Raw genomic sequence first — 18014 nt, 5'->3', positions numbered from 1 at the left:
GTTTGATGTGACCTCACAAAAAGAAGTCCAATGGCGTCAGGTCAGGTGAGCGTGGAGGCCACTCCATGCAGCCACCATACCCAATGACTTGTATAAAGGTCTCCATGAGGTATCGCTTCATGTCCGCAGCCTTATGAGTTTTACACGTTCTGATCATAGCATTTCTGCATGCAAGATGTCGATTCGTATTGAATTGATGATGCCCTACAACTTTGAAATTCACTTTTTTTCTCTATCTTGCTCTGTTTTCGAAATAAAAATGCTAACTCCGTTGTTTTCCACTAGGTGGCGCTATAGGTGGTTTCATTGTGGATACTTTACTATACCTAGACACCACTTCTATGCCTATAGCTGCCGCCGTTCTCAAGTTAATGGTGGTGGACAGAATATGGGTGGACACACTGTATAGTGGCAAGAATCAGGGAATTATTTCAGTTAAAGGCTAGGAAGTGTGGATAATATTGCTGTATTTGGCCCAGAATATTACACAATATTACTATGTGGGGGTGAGAATGGGGATATATTGCTATATTAGGCCTACAATGGGGGGCATTATTATGGTATGAGGGCCAAAATAGGTGACATTCTTACTATATTTTGGTCAAAATAGAGGCCATTATTACTAAATTGAGGCCAGGGTGGAGTATATAATTATTTTTAGACTGAGGCTAGAATTGGGTACGTTATTACTGTATAAGAGCTTGAATATGGGACATTATTATTATTTTGAGGATAGATTGGGGAACATTATTATTGTATGGGAGTCAGAAAATGGCACATTGCTACGATATGAGGGTCAGAATATGGGAAAGTTTTACAATTGTTGGGCCAGAATGAGAGCCATTATTATCATATTGGGGCCAGAATTGGGACATAGTATCTATATTGAGGCCAGAAAGGGGGACACTATTACTATAAACGAGCAAGAATGGAAGACATTATTTGTGTCTGGGGCCACAATGAAGGACTTTCTTAATGTCCCCAATTATGGCCCTATACATTAACCATATCTCCCTTGTGAACTCATGCATTTTTTATCATTAATTAACGGGGCCACAAAATTATTTCAAATTTATTTAAACATAAAAGGTTAATAGTATTACTGTAAATAGCAGAAAAGATGTACAATATTGGGGAGGTGGTCATTAGTGCAGCATTTGATCACAATTTTATGGGGGCAAAAGAAGGGGGCATATGTATTAATATTTATGGGGTTTACAGAGACATTTCTCCTGTGAAAGGGTCACAAAGAATGAAATTACTTTCGTAACATATTTTATTTTTAGGAATTGTGTTATTGAGGGGGAAACAAAGTGAGGTACTTTAACTGTGTAGTGCTGTGTGGGCAGCACTAAAGCACTATTTGTATTCTTGTTGCGCAGAGTAGAAGTGGGGAGAAAGGGGAAGGGTGCTCTATTTGGGATCAGCCATAGATGACTGTATGTTATATTCTTCGGAGACAAGTCCTGGCTGAAAGAGCCATAGCAGTCTTCTAAATAAGAACAGTTAAAATTAATTATTAAAAATAGAGACATCATTGTTGAGTCGCTGCATTTAACTTTATTCTATATACTATCTAGAGATCCTGTGTAAAGCTGTAAGCAATAATATTAGTGTTAATACTGTAGTTGTTGTTAATGATCAGTATGGTGGTATTATTTGGGCTATAAGTGATTAGAAAAGGTGATCTGGTCATATTCAGGTTGTATTTGTTCCTTTGGATTTTGTTCACTCGATTAGAATAGTTGATATTATTGAGCATGGAGATAATTTGTTTCCTCTGCTATCAATTAAGACATTAAATGCTTGAAAGTTAACCCTCTCCATCCTTTGATATACTCAGAGCTACATATAGGTATTCTTTGGTGACATTTAAATTCTTTATCCCATAGCAATGGGATAGGTGATAACTTATTGATTGTAGGGATTGACTGCTGGGATCCATGTCTATGAGGGAGTCTTTATCCCCATTAGAATAGAGTAGAAGTGAGCATGTTCAACCTCTGATCCATTCATTCCCTATGGAGCTGCCAAGGACCACACTTGGCTTTTTCGAGCAACCCCACAAAGAATAAATGGAGTTGAACGTTGAGCGTTTGAACATCTGTCCTGCTACTCCATTTTGGAATGGGAATAAAAGTTCCCAATTGGGGATACAATTTCTCAGCCCTCCAGATCAGTACAGGTCCCAACATTTGACCTCATACCATAGTTAAATTATCACCTATCCTTGTTTAGCCCAGAAACAAAAAACCCTGGATGCAGCATTCCACGCGAAATAGGTGTCAGGTGCAGTTGGACCCGGCCTTTACTTGTGTCTCCCTGGTCTGGTAACTTTTCTGCATGTAGGAATTTATGCATTGACCATTCTTGGCGTACTCTGACACACTTGTGTTTTTATATTAAGTTATAGGTTTCTTACCTTGTATCTACCGTCATTGGATGCTATTTAGCAGTTGACATCCTAATGCATATCTTCTGTACGTGTTTATAGTTATACATGCACTTTGTCTGTATTGTTGTGGTCATTGCCCCTATATTATTGCACACTTGTGCTATGATATGAAGTATTCTACCAGCATGGTTTGCCAGGTGTCCTCCTTGTCTTTTCTTATCACACTTGATGTAGTTCATTTTTTATCATATACCTTTTAATTATTTAAAAAAGTTCACATTTTAGTTTTGATATTCTACATAGCTTTGCATTATTTTACTGGTGTAGTATATGCATGTAGTTATACTTATGAGCCCATAGAGTCCATACTACCTTTGAGCCCTAACACCCGAGTTCAACACTGTGTATACCTGTGCATATAGTAGGTGCATAGTTGTATCTATTTAGGGGAGTTTTATTATTAAAGGTAAGGTGTCTTTTTTTTTTTTGTATCAATAATAGTGATTATGAAATCAAGCATTTTTAATACAAAATTAAACTCATTGTTTGTTTAGTTTTTATTTCATTCTAGTTTTACTAAAGCACTGGGGGCTGCGATCTTGGATTTGCTGTGTATAACAACAGTTACTCACCTCCTTTATGGCAGCGCCCAGGGCATTAACTCTGATAGTCGGACTCCGACCCCTATACTTATTACAGAGACTGTATCTGCTGTTAAATGGACGCACCCCCATGGGCTATCGAGATCACAGCAGAGAGAGGAGATCAGCACTATCTTTGTGGAGCACACAGCGTATCCTGTCTGCTCCACTTTCTCCCTGTCACCCACCGGGTGAGTACTGGTGCCAGGCAGCGGTGATTGCACTGTAACGGATCCTTGCGCGATGCTCCCCACTCTGCCGTTCACCCCCACACACACTCTGCCATCCACCCCCCTGCACTCTGTTCACCCCCCTCTCCGCGTGTGCTCACTTCAGGCCTCCGCTGCTCACTGCAATGTATTGTGATTGCTGACAGGACAGGCTGCCGGCGGCGCAGGTCTGCGGTGACTGCATGTGGCTGGAAGCGGTGATCGCGACGTGACATCTGTAGTGCAGTATTGCTCAGGCTGCAAATCACCCCTCCTCGCCGTATGTCACCTCGGACCTCCAATACCGGCCGGCAGCACAGTATATTTGGGCGCAGAATATAGTGAGGCATTCGGAAACTGTCAGTGGTGCATTGGGAAATAGTCAATGGGGCATTAGGAAACAGTCAGCGGGGCATTGGGATACAGTCAGCGGGGCATTGGGAAACAGTCAGCGGGGCATTGGGAAACAGTGAACAGGGCATAGGGAAATAGTCAGCAGGGCATAGGGAAACAGTCAGCAGGGCATTGGGAAACAGTGCGATGCTGGATACAGTGGAGCACTATGCAGATGGCCTTAGTGACACTTTAAACATATTAGGATCACTTTGAGGCCACCAACAAAATGGCTCTGCACTGTGATCCTAAACTTCATCTTCCCTTATCCTTTTGGAAACACCCAGATTAGGAGGGGGATGCATGACATCACACACAGGAGAGCAGATTCCCCTCACTTTTACTGCAGTTGTAATGTGAGCTAGTTCTACAGTAGCTCTACATCAGGATTACAGCAGCTGCTCCCCCTAGTGTTTAAGAGTGGAAAATATCAAACTTTTATTTTTTTTATATTTTCTCAATGAAAAACAAATAATCTTATTTAAACAAAACATTAAAACATAATACTTTATATTTTTTCAGTTACTGAAAAAAAATATTTTTTGACAACACCTTCCCTTTAATGTTAGTGATCCCTAAACAATTCTTTGTTAATCTTTAACAATAGATTTCTCACCTAAGTACTAAACATTTGCTCCTGAAGGATTGGGGTTTTTTAATCAATTTCTAATAGCTGAATAACACAAACTAAAATAAAATTCTGGTAATTTTTAAGGACACATAATTAAATATTCCGGGAAGAATTTGCAATGGCTCAGCATAATTTACACTTCGATGTTCAGTGCATCGTCAATATAGGGTAAATTCCTTTTTTCTGTTGTGCCCTTAGGTCTAAATTAAAATGTTAAACACACTGTGAGAAGCAAGTGCAGAACATTTGCTGTAACATTGGCTAAAACACAGACAGCCTGACTCCTAAATCATGACACTGTTTCATCATTTAGTACTAAAAGAAACCTACAGTAAATGGGCTTTAATTTGAAGAAAAAAAGAACAAGAAAGCTGCTCTAATGAATTGTCAAGCAGGTTCTCATGGATTATTCAAGTAAAGTATGCACTCAGCAATAACAGAGCTTAGACAAAAATAATGAACCTCTTCAGGGAAAAAGTACTAGGTTAGAAAAATAGATTTTGCTTTTGGGTATGTCATTGAAACACATCCAGGATTGCTCTTTGTTGAGTGAACTAGAGATCTGGCTTTACGTACATAAAAAAAACTTATAGAGGCAATGCTCCTGGCTTTTTCTGCCCTTCTTCTTAAGTATAACTTCCATAACTTTCCTTTTTGAGATTCTGCCTACGTAATGTAAATCAAGTGCATATTGTCTTAAAATTACAGTTTAATGCAATGGTAAACATAGATTTTAGGTTAGAGTAGTTATGAGGCATGTCAGTGTTAAGAAATAGAGTTTATGCTTCTGATATAGGTGATATTCCAAGAGTTAAATTAGTCAAGAATGGCATTTTTATGCCAGTCTTGAGGAAATTTGTGCTGGAGTAATATGGGCCAAACTCATTAATGAGATATTCTCATGTTATTCAATTTATATAGTTGGTTAGACTGCATGTCAATAAGAAAGCTTTCTATTGGCTTGCTTAAAAAATCTGATTTAATTTTCCTGTAATGACAACTTTTATCTTACATATAGTACAACATGTTTTCAAGCAGCTTGACCACCACAGATTGGTCAAGTATGTGCAGTAGTTACATTCCAAGCTACATTACTACATTCTGACTTAGCTCTTTCCAGACCATTAATTTCTATAGGTCAGTCAGATGATCATCTTCCTGCCCTTCCATCTCAGTTCTTAATTTAGCTGCTGTTGTCAGTCTTGCAAAATCACAATACCCTAGGTCCCACAATCAACAGTTTGCTAATCAGTTCTCCTAATCACAGCTCTCACTTGCCTGAGTTGTGTGCTTGTTCAAAGGTCCTGCTATCTATATATGTAAGTTTGATAAAATCTCACTGTTGAGTCGAACTGTCTTGGTGGTAATAAATGGACACTTTTTCATATCATCAAGAAAATGGTGCTAATATCTCTTTTTGATATTTTCTAAATGATAGTGATAAATATATAGTGATAAAAGTGTATACTTCAGAACAATGACAATAGACAATTAATGTGTCACAGTAGAAGGTGAAGTTACTAACCTGGATTGTCACTCAAGGCTGGGTCAATGTCCCACTTACCCAACAATCAAAAAGTAAAGAGAATTCAAAGCTGAGTGCTGCTCAAGACACAACTTGGGTAAGACCCTATTGCACTTTCTGTCCCTAGCTTTCACAAGACACAACTATTGCACTTTCTGACCTTAGCTTTCACAAGACACAACTTGCAAATACCTCTTTATTAGCTGTTTCCATGTTAATGAATTTGTCACATTTTCAGCTATCATGCACCACTGTAAGAAATGTATTCAAGAGCCTGGAGTATATTTTTTGTGATAAAATAATATACTTTTTTGAGAAATATGCCCCCGTTTCCAAAAATTTGGGAAAGCTATCAGTAAACATTCCAAAATTTGCTACATTTTGGGGAACTACGAGTTCTGAAAATATTTGGTGACATTTCAAACAGTTATATGACAATTAGAGTTGATCGAGTCCGCCAAAATCCGGGACCGGCGGATCACTGCAGGATTGAAAGAAAAATACGGATCCGCTCTGGATTCCGGTGCCCATATAAGTCTATGGAGACCAGAATCCAGAGATTAAAAACTTTGTATAGGGGATATGAGGTAGGAACGCATGCGGTGTACTCACCCGAAGCTGTGTCATGGCAGCAAACTCCTTTCGGGTCACGCATTTCCCTTTTGGAGCTGACAATTCAACATTCATTGTTTTGCCTGCCCACCGGCGTGTGTAATTAGTTGCAGTTAGATGCACCCCCACCCTGAGTGGCAGTGTGTCAGCTCACTGCAACCAAGCACAGGTGGCAGGATGGCTGGTGGGCAGGGAAAGCAGTGCAAGTGTCTGCGGGTCACTATGGTGAACATGCATGTGTTTCAGAAACACATGCACGTTCCTGTCAGAAGAGTGCATGGCTGTGCTGCGATGTCAGACTCGACTCTGGCATGACAGCACCCAGAACGGCCTGCCGCTCTCTGAACATGAGCGTGCATATACCTAGAAACACATGCACGTTCCTGTCAGAAGTGAACATGCTGTGCCGGTGATGCGGCTTTTTTTATTTTTTTATTATTATTTAAATAAATTAAAAAATAATGAGAATGTTATAACAAACATTCTTCAATGAATCAAAGGCTTTATTCAAAAAAGTTGACATCACCTTACTTTTCTCAATTGAAATATAAAGAAATAAAAAATTAACTTACTTAGTGTTCCTGCATCGGAGAAAGTCCAGTCTCTAAAAATATAAAATTAATTAACCAATCTAAAGAAAAAAGAAATCAGAATACACAAACTGACATTTTTTGAGTTGCCAAATATGTTGCAAAAAGTTATCAAAACATCATATGTGCCCCCGAATGGTATCAATAAAACTACAGCTTGCCACAGATGTGCTTCATGTGATAACGTAGAGTAGTGTGATATCTTTTGTGTTTATAATTACTGTTTTGGGAAAAAAATTTGGTTTGTGACATACATCGGCTCTATGGGTTGCTCCTGATTCTGATTGATGTATTTTTATAGATTCAGAATATTCTTGAAAAAAAATTACAGCTATTAGGAAATAGCGACTCGAATGAAAAGAAAAAAATACTTTTTGATTTATAATGTTTTTATAACCCTAAAATATATAAAAAATACTATATAAGTTTAGCATCAAGGTATGATTGCTAACCCGGAGGATCATGGTACAATGAACACTGCAAAAAAGAAATTTCCAAATAATTGCCCCTAGATTTTGTGTTATAATTTTCCTGTATATTATAGGGTAAAATAATTGTTATCATTCCAAATTTCAGATAACAGAGAACAAAGAAAATGGTTTTTTTGCCACGATATCAACCGATCAGGACCGATGTTTGATCAATGTTTCTTTATTTGCACAGGTCTACGCATTTCTGGAGTCTCAGCTCCCTTCATCAGGACTTCAGACAGAAAACATCAAATCTCAGATTTGATGTTTTCTGCCTGAAGTCCTGATTGGTTGATAGCGCGTCGAAAAACTCATTTCCTTTGTTCTCTGTTATCTGCCAACCTGGGGCTGCTGCTGTCAATGATGACTACATATGAGTTTATAGGAGTTGTGACTGGCAGGTGAGTGTGTTTCTTTACTTTATTTCCCTTTTTTCTGAGTAAGACCCTTTTAGCGCTTTTTTAAATAGCTCTTGAATTCATTACAAATTTCAGATTGTCCTGAGCAAAGAAAAAAAAAATATATATATAATATATATCTAAATTGAAAAATAAAACTATTTTGAAAACTATAAGTGCACTGAAAATAATAGTGGAAACTGATGAATATATTAAAGGGAACCTGTCACATGTAAAAACGATATTAACCTACCAATATGGTGTTACTCTGCAGGATAATGGTATTTGAAACCTGCCCAGCATTTGCACATTGAACCTTGCTGTCGGGAGGAAATCAATCTTTCCCCCCTGGCAGCGTTTGCATTTCAGTCATGAGGAAGGTGCCGCTGTGAGTTCAGTCACTGCTCTGTGTATAGTGATTGGCTCCCACACTGATTCACAGCCGCCATGCATTAGAACCTGCTGTCCATCAGTGCAGGAGATGCAGTTCCAGATGTTACTTTCCTTACACAGAGCGTTGACTGAACCTACGCTGGCGCTGAAACCCAAATGCTGCAGGGAGAATGAAAGTAATTTCCTCCTGGCAGCAGGTTTCAGTATGTAGACACCGGGCAGGTTCCAAACATTATTAATTTGCAGATTAATCCCATATCTTCAGGTTAATAGCATTTTTACATTTGACAGGTTGCCTTTAAAGAATGAGAGCACAGCTTTCATTTTATATTCTGTGCTTGAAAAATAAAAGCTGTGCTGTGACTTTTTACAATGGAGAACAAAGATGTTTTTTTACGACAGTTTTCATACCAGTGCCCAGAATATGTGATGACATAATTGTGCAAAACAAAAAATTACATGAAGACATTCATTTATTTAATAGAAACAATTATGTGACATAGTACTGGGCCCAAAATGCTGGATTTTATCTTCAATCTATAACAAATCTCTAATTTCTGTAATATCTGAGGGTATCATTGGTTGGAGTCCCTAAGTAGCAGAAAACAAAATGTGTCTTTTCAAGGCTCTAACAACATTCTCGGAAACATATTTTTAAGAAATAGATGTTAGTGAATTCTAAGTGGATCTGTAATCATGGCTGACAAGAAAAAGCACTTATTCTTCCAACCACTGTTTAGACAAACAGCCTTTGAGAGTGGGAGAAAATATACCATTAATTACCTCCTTCATTAGGTCATTATGCTTACAGAGCTGTTATTGCCGGCTAACCATCCTTCGTAGCAATAGTGCATTAGGCTTTATTAATCTAACATCTCGAAGACATACATCTTAACAATGGAGGCGCTCTCTCTAATCAAATGTGCTAAGAGCATGAGAATTAATGTCTCATTTCAAAATACCACGTTATGGACAGCTAGAAATGTTATAGAACTTAATACATGAAAAGTGGAAATTAAACATGGAAGAAAAAAACACGTCTGTGAGCCTGCATTTGCATTCCCCGGTATTACAGGCACTGCTTTCAGACACCGTACATGTGACAGGCATACTAAGCCCATTTCACACAACACCATATCCATATGCAGTGCTTTGATCATCCTCTATAGCTTAGATACAAAGGCTTTTTAGCTGCAGGCCATAGTCTCAGGAATCGTTCTCTTGTAAGATATATTATAAATACTAGCTTCTAAAAATCTGCACATTCATCCGCAGCTTAGTTCTAAACGAGCGGTATATGTAAATAGGTATGCAAATTCGGTAAATTCACTGACAGGTAGGATGGAAGAGCAACGTTCTACTAAATAACGATAAAATATTTAGGAATGATGAGCAAGAAAAGATCAATATAGTACAAGATGAGCACAAAATAGGTGGGATGTACTTATGCCATGTTCAACGAGCCATGTTTGCTTCCCTCGGAATAGGTTTCATTGATCCATAGAAAAACATATCATCTGTTCATGTAGTATTTTTAGCCAACACCTGATGGACCGAACACATCATCCACCATCAGACGGCTTCTAAAAATACCGTGAGCAAAATGAATGTATTTATCACAAGGAGGCACCACAGGTGGGGGAACTCACCCATGAGTCCTTACAATTAGCAAGTGACATGACAGCCACTTTATTTCTGGCCACACTATTAATTACTGTTAATATTTAGGTTATTTCAAGGAATGCTTAGGAGAATTTACAGACTTATACCTTTAAATTCATGCAATCCTGGTCACAGATAAGGCATATGCCAGCTCTGTATATGACATTACCATGTGTGTTTCCATCCTAATTATATAGCAGTCTTGACGTATATTTCATGTGGCAGCGTATATACTTCATGTTGTATATTATGACATGTTTATGTCTATTGTTTGCTTTTCCAGGTTGTTTATGCTGGCTGAACTGGGTGATTTACAGGAAGATCTTCACATTTCCCATAGAATAGGTGAGTGTATTTTTCCATCATTAATTACATTTAAATTCTGTCATTTCGAAGAAGTATATATTTTTATTCTTATGTGAGTCTCAAGTGAAATAAAATTTTGTACAATTTCTTCACTTCATTTGTATAAGAAAGTAACTTTGATAAAAGACATTAAATTACACTTTGCCTGCAAAACGTTAAGGTTATTTCATTTTTATGGCTTGTGAATATATTTTGTTCTAATACCATGAGACTCTATTCAAAAAAGTGGACATGTTGATAATAGCCTAGTTGTCAATCAAATAATCATTTTTTTCATTACAAATTCTAAAATTAATGCTGTTTTTCCTGTTCCTGCATACACAGAGCTATATTACTGCTTCCATAGATGTGCATGGGGCCTCTTCTGTGCCTACGTGCCTGTGATTACATCCGGTGGTGTTGAATCTGACGCATAATAAATTAATAAATTAAAGCATGCTTAACAGCATTATGTATTTTCAGAAAGCATTACTTCCTAATATCTTTAAGTTTCAGATTACATTGACTGTCCTTGGTCTATTTAGAATCCCCATCTCTCCCATTGTACTTTGGACTGCGTCATATGAGGCCTTCAATTGTGGTACAGACCATTTGACACAAATAAAGGACAACTTTACTAAGGCCTCCATATACATTAGAAGAATGTGTATGGCTATGCCAGCCGTCGGATGTTCGGGAAAGCTGTTGATCGTGCCTTTCTGATTTCAGACTGTTGACTGCATTGTTCTCCCAGAGATAAGCCACTGGATGACATGTTAGCCAAAGGCTTTCTCATAGAGAACATAGAAGAGTGATTCTGTATATAGGAGAACAGGCTTAGATGGCTGTTGTTTGAATGACCGATGAAGGTATTGGTGAGATGACAGTTGTCTAATGAGTATAGCCTTCGTAAAAAGTTATATTGGGTACTGAATCAACAATTTGCTTAGGAACATGTCTACATTTGCCCCATTTTTTTGTTTCTTCAATGCATCAAAAAGGAGGCTACTTTTCAAACTTCGAATAAAGAAATATCCTATTTTTTTTTCTTATGTAGACCTTTGTCTCTCTATGATTACACAGCAGAGGTGGTCTGTTCAAGCATAAGAGACATACCCAAGGGTCTAAGTTTCAACACTCCTGAAATGTATTAGTGTGGTACACAATATTTACCAGATTTTGAATTATAGCAAAGATATCATTCAGAAGTCCATTTCTCAAGCCTGTGCTCCACCTATATTTTTCACAGATTGAAAATGTACCAATTAGTTTAAAGAGCTTTTGGTGGACCGACCGTCCGTAAAAAAAAAACCTATTGAGTAAGTCCATTTTTAATGCAAGTCAATGGGTGCATGTAAAACTTGGACACTGATGGCATCATTGATGTATCCTAATTATTTTTCAATGTTCAAAAACTTCTAGAATTTTTTTTATATGTAAAAGAAACTTATTAAACTGTGATAGTAACAACTCGCACTGACTAAACACTGATAAGCCTCTGATCCAATACTGATGAAAGTCAGACCGATTAGTCACACAGAGAAAAAAATATATGTCCTAATGAGGTCTTGTAGCCAGATCTGGATTCACAATCCTGAAGGTGCTACCGCTGAGATCTGGCAGCATTTCATCCCAATGTATGCACAGAGCTTGATCCAATGACGAGCACTATAGAACGTGTCAGCTATACAACAGGCATTTTTATCTAGTGTAGCAACAAAAACCTTTCAAATACTATATAAACTGCCTCATGGGAATGGTGAAGTGTAAGATGCAATGTAGAAAAAGCATTAAGAGTTAATATGACTAATGTGTTACCCTGTGCTGAAAAATTACAATATTCCACCTCCTTATTTCAAAATGTTCATGTTATTTTTTTTTATATAAAATATTGATGGCATTTCCATAATTTGGAGACGGTAGTCAACGTTTTACTGTCTGTTAATTCATTATTAAACTTTATTTGTTTATCAACGTTTTGATTAATCTGAGTTTTTGGAGCATGGAGTTCATTATTTATCCCTAAATGCGTTTAAACAGCTTATTAATGAATTTCTATGTTGTCACTATTTTGTGAAGATCACAAAGTTCTTTCTGGGAAATACAATGTGAAGCAGAGTAAACTTTTATCAGCGTGTATCCACTTTAAAGTGCAAGCCAAATGGCTGCATGGCGTAATCGCACCGTTCTCAGTGAATTTAATCACACTGGAGTTGTTGGCATGTAATTGCATGGACTGCAATTAGTGTCACTTTGTATCTCTGGAATTTGGATCTGGCGATGGGGCTTTTGGAATAAAAATAGGTTTTGGATATTATCCAATGCTAGTGTACAAGCGCACATAAGTGTTTCATCTGTTTAACAATCATCTTTCTGGTTCAATCCTCCTGGCTATGCTGTTGGCAAGCCTGTTTAAATATACTATCCAAGCCATTCTGTGATGGCACATCAAGAGACCCAATATTATCACCAAAGAACTACTAATATGCAGCCTTTACTACTCTGGTATAAATGAGAAGTAAGGCTTTGAAATTGGAATAAACTTAATAAACATGATTTTCAATTCAAACTTTTTAGTTCCAATATTTTTTTTAGGAATTTCATTCGTTCAAGCATCTCTAGTTTAGTGTACAGACATGGAATAAATGATTTCCATTACTTACTGCATGCAATTCCATATGTTTTCTGTACGTACTACCGTAAAATGTTAATTTAGACACTTCTTGGACTGGCTCTGTTTTACACAATTGTTTTTTCTTGCCTCAGAAATTATATTTTTAGCTAATTTCTGACAATAAGAATGATTTCCCCGAATCCAAGTTGAGCTTTTTTTTGTGAAATTATTCTTTCTATGTTCTCAACACTGTCCTTAGAGGCTTCAATCTGATAAGTTATACTTGGCTCTACCTTTCTAGCAAAGTCTCCTAATAATTCAGTCCAGTTTACAGCATCACCAGTAGATTTTGAAAAAAACTAATATAAATACTGAAAATAGTTACTGCGTTTGTATCGTGAGGTGTACACTTTGCAATTGACAGTATCTCAATTCTGTCTACAGATATTATTGCATATTTTACCTTTTACAATGGAAAGTTTGAAATCTACAAGAAATACTCAGGAAATCCTTATGTAAGCAATATGAATTATAAAAATAAGAAAAAAGCACAAGGTGCAAAAGTAATAAAAATATCCAAAATTTATTAAAGTCATATTAAAAAAAACACAAAGTATGGCAGACAAAAAACAGATGCATCAGATCTTATGCATTTTGGGCCCCAGCAGTGCTCTTAGTTATAGATAGCTATGACTAATGCCTGCTTTAAATGTTCCGATTCTGCATACGATATCGTATGCGATCGTAACCGCCCCCATCGTATGTGCGGCACATGTGCGGTTCAATTTTGTTGAATGTGCCGCACAAACGACTAACCCCTGTCACACGTACTTACCCGTCCATACGACCTCAATGTGGGCGGCGAACGTCCACTTCCTGGAGTGGGAGGGACGTTCGGCATCACAGCGACGTCACGCGGCAGCCGGCCAATAGAAGCGGAGGGGCGGAGATGAGTGGGACTTAAACATCCCGCCCACCTCCTTCCTTCCACATTGCTGTTCATCGTTCCCGTTCCACTGCAATGTGTGCTACCCCGGGTACGATGAACAACCTGACGTTCAATTCATGAGGAATGAACAACGTGCGTGCGATGAACGTTTTACCGTTTAATCGCAATTGCATGTAGCTGTTACACACTACAATGTACCTTACGATGCCGGATGTGCGTCACTTACAACGTGACCCCGCCGACACATTGTAAGATATATTGTAGTGTGTAAAGCGGGCTTAAGAGTGCTCCTGGGGCTCGAAACGTGTAAAATAAATAAAAAATCTGCAGCAATGGTGCATTTGAAGGCACCTTAAGGGGACCACACAGAGTAGATATGCTGGGGATTTTCTGTATAGATTTAAGGGCAGAATCTCTGAAGCACACTACAGTAGCAACCAAAGTAATAAGCTTTTACCAAATTTCATTTAGAAAAAATTGACCTGGGGTACAGAATTTATATCCACAGTATGTCAATTTATCCTGGGGATTTCACCCTTCGAAATGTAAAGGATTAAATCTCTGGCAGTGATAAGCAAGAATGCTTGGTATTGCTCCTCACTCTATTGAGCCTGGAGCTGCTCGGGTACTCACTGAGCTTCGCTAAGTATCGTTGGTGCTCAGATGCTTTGTCCATGAAATGACAACAAAGCAAAGGCTTGCTTCATAGCATGATGTGTTCAGACACTCCAGGGAGAGCCATTTGCAGTCTCTGAATGGCTCTCACTGGGGTTAAAGTAACATTTTTGGATGTAGCATGTCAAAACGTAATGCTCATTTTATGGTTGGTAGCATATCGGCAGAGAGACAAACTGCCCAATCTTTGACTTACTTCCATTTATTTGTTACTCTAGTTGAACACTTTCAGAGTGTCTGACCTGCTCAACTCGAGGATCGAGCACATGAGCATTTTAGTGCTCATCCATCTCTAATCTTTGGTAAATCCACATCAAAATCCACAACAAATGCATGTGTAACCCGAATTTACAGTAGAAAATCCACAGCTGAAAATGTGCATGTGTGAACATACCCCAAAACTAGCTTCAATGGATCTTCAGACACGTATCAGCAGCTAATCTGCCCCATATTCACACCAAAACCTGCACACAATCCATATATTGTTATTGCCATAGCTTCAGTCAATACTGTATGTTGGTGTCTGCTACATGTTACATATGGATTTTGCTATAAATTTTCCACAGACTTTACTCTATGCATTACAGAAGAGAGAAAACTACAAATTCACAGAAACAAATTACATTTTGAAAACTTTTAAATCAACACCTAGATATCTATATGGAGAATATTGTGTAGCGGAGTAATTGATTATTATAGTTGCCTGTACAAAGGGGTCACGGGTCATTGGTAATTAGTAGTTTGCTGCACAGAAGGGTCACAGGTCATTGCTTAAGGGGGGGACACAAAATAGATCAGGAAATGAGGTTTCTGGTTTCATTTAAACATAGTCCATTGATCCCATATATCACAAAGGTAATTTGCAGACATTGACACTTGGTTTAAGGGGAGCTGGATATAATGGAAGTAATGGCACAAAAGCCTATATATAAAAGGCATAGGCACATGTGAAGTGGTTAAGTCCGTCACCATTACATGTCAATATTAGATATGAACAATGTTAATTTTATCTTAAATGCTGAGAGGTACAACTTTAAAGTACGGTGAGATAGTGCAATCAAATCTTAGCCCGCCCCAGATGGGCCAATGACTACATGATTGATCGGTAATTGGCCATCATGGTGGCAATACTGTAAAGAAAATGAATGAAGAGCATATTCCAATACAGATAGGGAAAAGACAAGACAAGAGCCTGCAGGCAATCTTAAGGTGTTGTGATTTGCAGGTGTAATTTAAGGTGTAAGATTGTATTCAAAAACTTTTGCCATTTTTCATTTTTTGACACAATCACAATGGAACCGCAACATTTCCGTGGATGCTTTTTTGTGGGGCTAGCATAAAAAAAGAAACGTGGCCACAAATGTATGAGCAAAATATTAAGTGGGTGATCATTACAGATCCATGCTGCAACATAAAGAAACAGCATGGCTAATGGAAACAACAGCTGAAGGACCTCCTGTATCGAGTAATAAATGTACTCGTTTATTGATTTGTATATTATTATTATATCTGTAATAATATTTATTTAAAAGGGTTTTCCAGGCCCTAACATATTGATCATAAATCAAATTTGTGAGGGTCCAGAGCTGTTATTTGCTCCTATAGTGGATGGATGTAAAAAGTATATGAAACAAAGTGGTTCTGTACATTGTTCACTGACCACTCTAGGGAACTACACCTTATCTCCTATACAAGTGAATGGAAGATAATGTACAGTACCAGGGAGTGGCTACTTAACAATTTACAGAGCCAAGCTTGACATCACCAAACATGATCAATATTCAACCAGATTAAATAACAGCTGATATTGGAGGTTCTGGGTGTATGGTATCTGTTATATCTCTACATAGACTTGCACTAGGGATGTACGCTGCTATCGTCAGGCACTCAGGTATTAACTCTGTCAGCAGCATTGCTGATGGAGGAAACATCATGGCCAATATCACTGGATGGCAAAAGTGCTGTGAAGCTGGGGCCACATGGGGATTACAGCGATCCCCTCGCATGACACTTGGCGCACACTAGCAGTACAGCATAGCCGAGTGTCATGCAAGTGTCCCTGCGACTGAGGTCCAATTGTGTGAGCGGACCTCAGCTGCGGGGGCAGGCTGGCCCTGCGGAGGGGTGGGCTGGTGCTGCGGAGGGGAGGGATTTATCTCCCGCTCTCCTCCGTAGCCGGCTATTGCCATTCTCGCCCTGCACTCGCGGTACACCAGTGTATCACTTTTGTCTCCATGAAGTAAAGATGCCATGATGAGATTTCATGCCCAGAGCTCACCTTTGCAGACTTACTTCTTCCACGGTCTTCTGCTGCACTTTCTGACACTGTGCCCTTAAAAACAAAATTATCCTTATAGTGAACCTTGTGAACTATGGTTTCAAGTCTGTCCTTCCTTATGATGTTCCCATCCTCAGTGTCATCCCTAGCGACGACCTCTCCATACTGACTCCATGTTCCTACTACTCCCTACTGTCCCCTCATAATCCCACAACTCGATACTAAACCTTACCACACGATACTGTTCTTCCACAACTTTGTACTGCCCTTCCACATTCCCACATCTCCACACTGTCACAACATGCTCCCATAAATACATACTACCCCCATGCTCCCATTACTCTCTACTGCCCCCCATACTGCCACCATTCCATGTTGTCCCCCAACAAATCCATATTATTCCCCTTTCTCACAATGCTCAAAACTATCCCCACATGCCCCCACAACTCTATACTGTCACACCAAGCTCCCACAGCTCCATATTGTCCCCACAAGCCCCCACAACTCCATTCTCTGGCCCGCATTCCCACAACTCCAAGCTTCCCTCCATGCTCCCACAATTTAATGCTGTCCTTGAATGCTCTTACAATAACATACTGCCCCCGCACTCCCATAACTCTACACTGTCCCTTCTAGGTCCCACATCTCCAGACTGTCCTTCAATGTTTCCATAACTACATACTGTCCACTACACGCTCACAACTCCATACTGTCCTTTTACATTACTCCAAAACTTCATACTCTCCCCCATGCTCCTACAGCTTCATGCTAACCTTCTGCACTCTCAGAACTCCATATGATCCTTTCACATTCCCTCAACTCCATGCTGTCCTCTCAACCTCCCACAGCTCCATACTGCCCACCATGCTCTCACAACTCCATATTGTCCTTCCATGCTCCCCACCTTCAAACTGCCACTCACATCTCCATACTGTCCCATCATATCTTCATTGTGCCCCCTCATGCTGCGACCACCACATAATGTCCCCAATTCTCACAACTGCCCTGTCTCCATTACACACACTTAAGAGTAACAACCTCCACCTACAATAATATGACATAACATCTTTTGGCTCCTCCATGGGCCGCTTACTATTCACCTTCCCCACTGTTTCAGCTGCCTCTTTGGCCCTGAGTTGACAGAGGCATCAGGATGAGGGTGGCAAAGGGATGACATGATCACACTGCTGCACATCAGGGTGGGGAGCTAAAGAGCTCTTATCTGTTCTGCCCC

General features: G+C 39.0%; 1 protein-coding gene across 6 annotated transcripts in view; it reads left to right on the top strand.

Moving 5' to 3' along the window:
* LINGO2 (leucine rich repeat and Ig domain containing 2) overlaps positions 1 to 18014 on the top strand; it is a 2307572-nt gene that overhangs the window by 1832072 nt on the left and 457486 nt on the right. For 5 of the 6 annotated variants that reach the window (XM_075316936.1, XM_075316938.1, XM_075316928.1 and 2 more), the window contains one exon: positions 10203 to 10264. The gene's annotated coding sequence lies outside the window, so the exon portion shown is untranslated. Of the gene's footprint in view, positions 1 to 10202; positions 10265 to 10780; positions 12117 to 18014 lie in introns of those variants that run through there. The other variant, XR_012724629.1, reaches the window with a different exon arrangement.

Source organism: Anomaloglossus baeobatrachus, chromosome 1, assembly GCF_048569485.1.
Source record: "Anomaloglossus baeobatrachus isolate aAnoBae1 chromosome 1, aAnoBae1.hap1, whole genome shotgun sequence".
Lineage (NCBI taxonomy): Eukaryota > Metazoa > Chordata > Amphibia > Anura > Aromobatidae > Anomaloglossus > Anomaloglossus baeobatrachus.
This window is presented reverse-complemented; position numbering and strand designations above follow the sequence as displayed.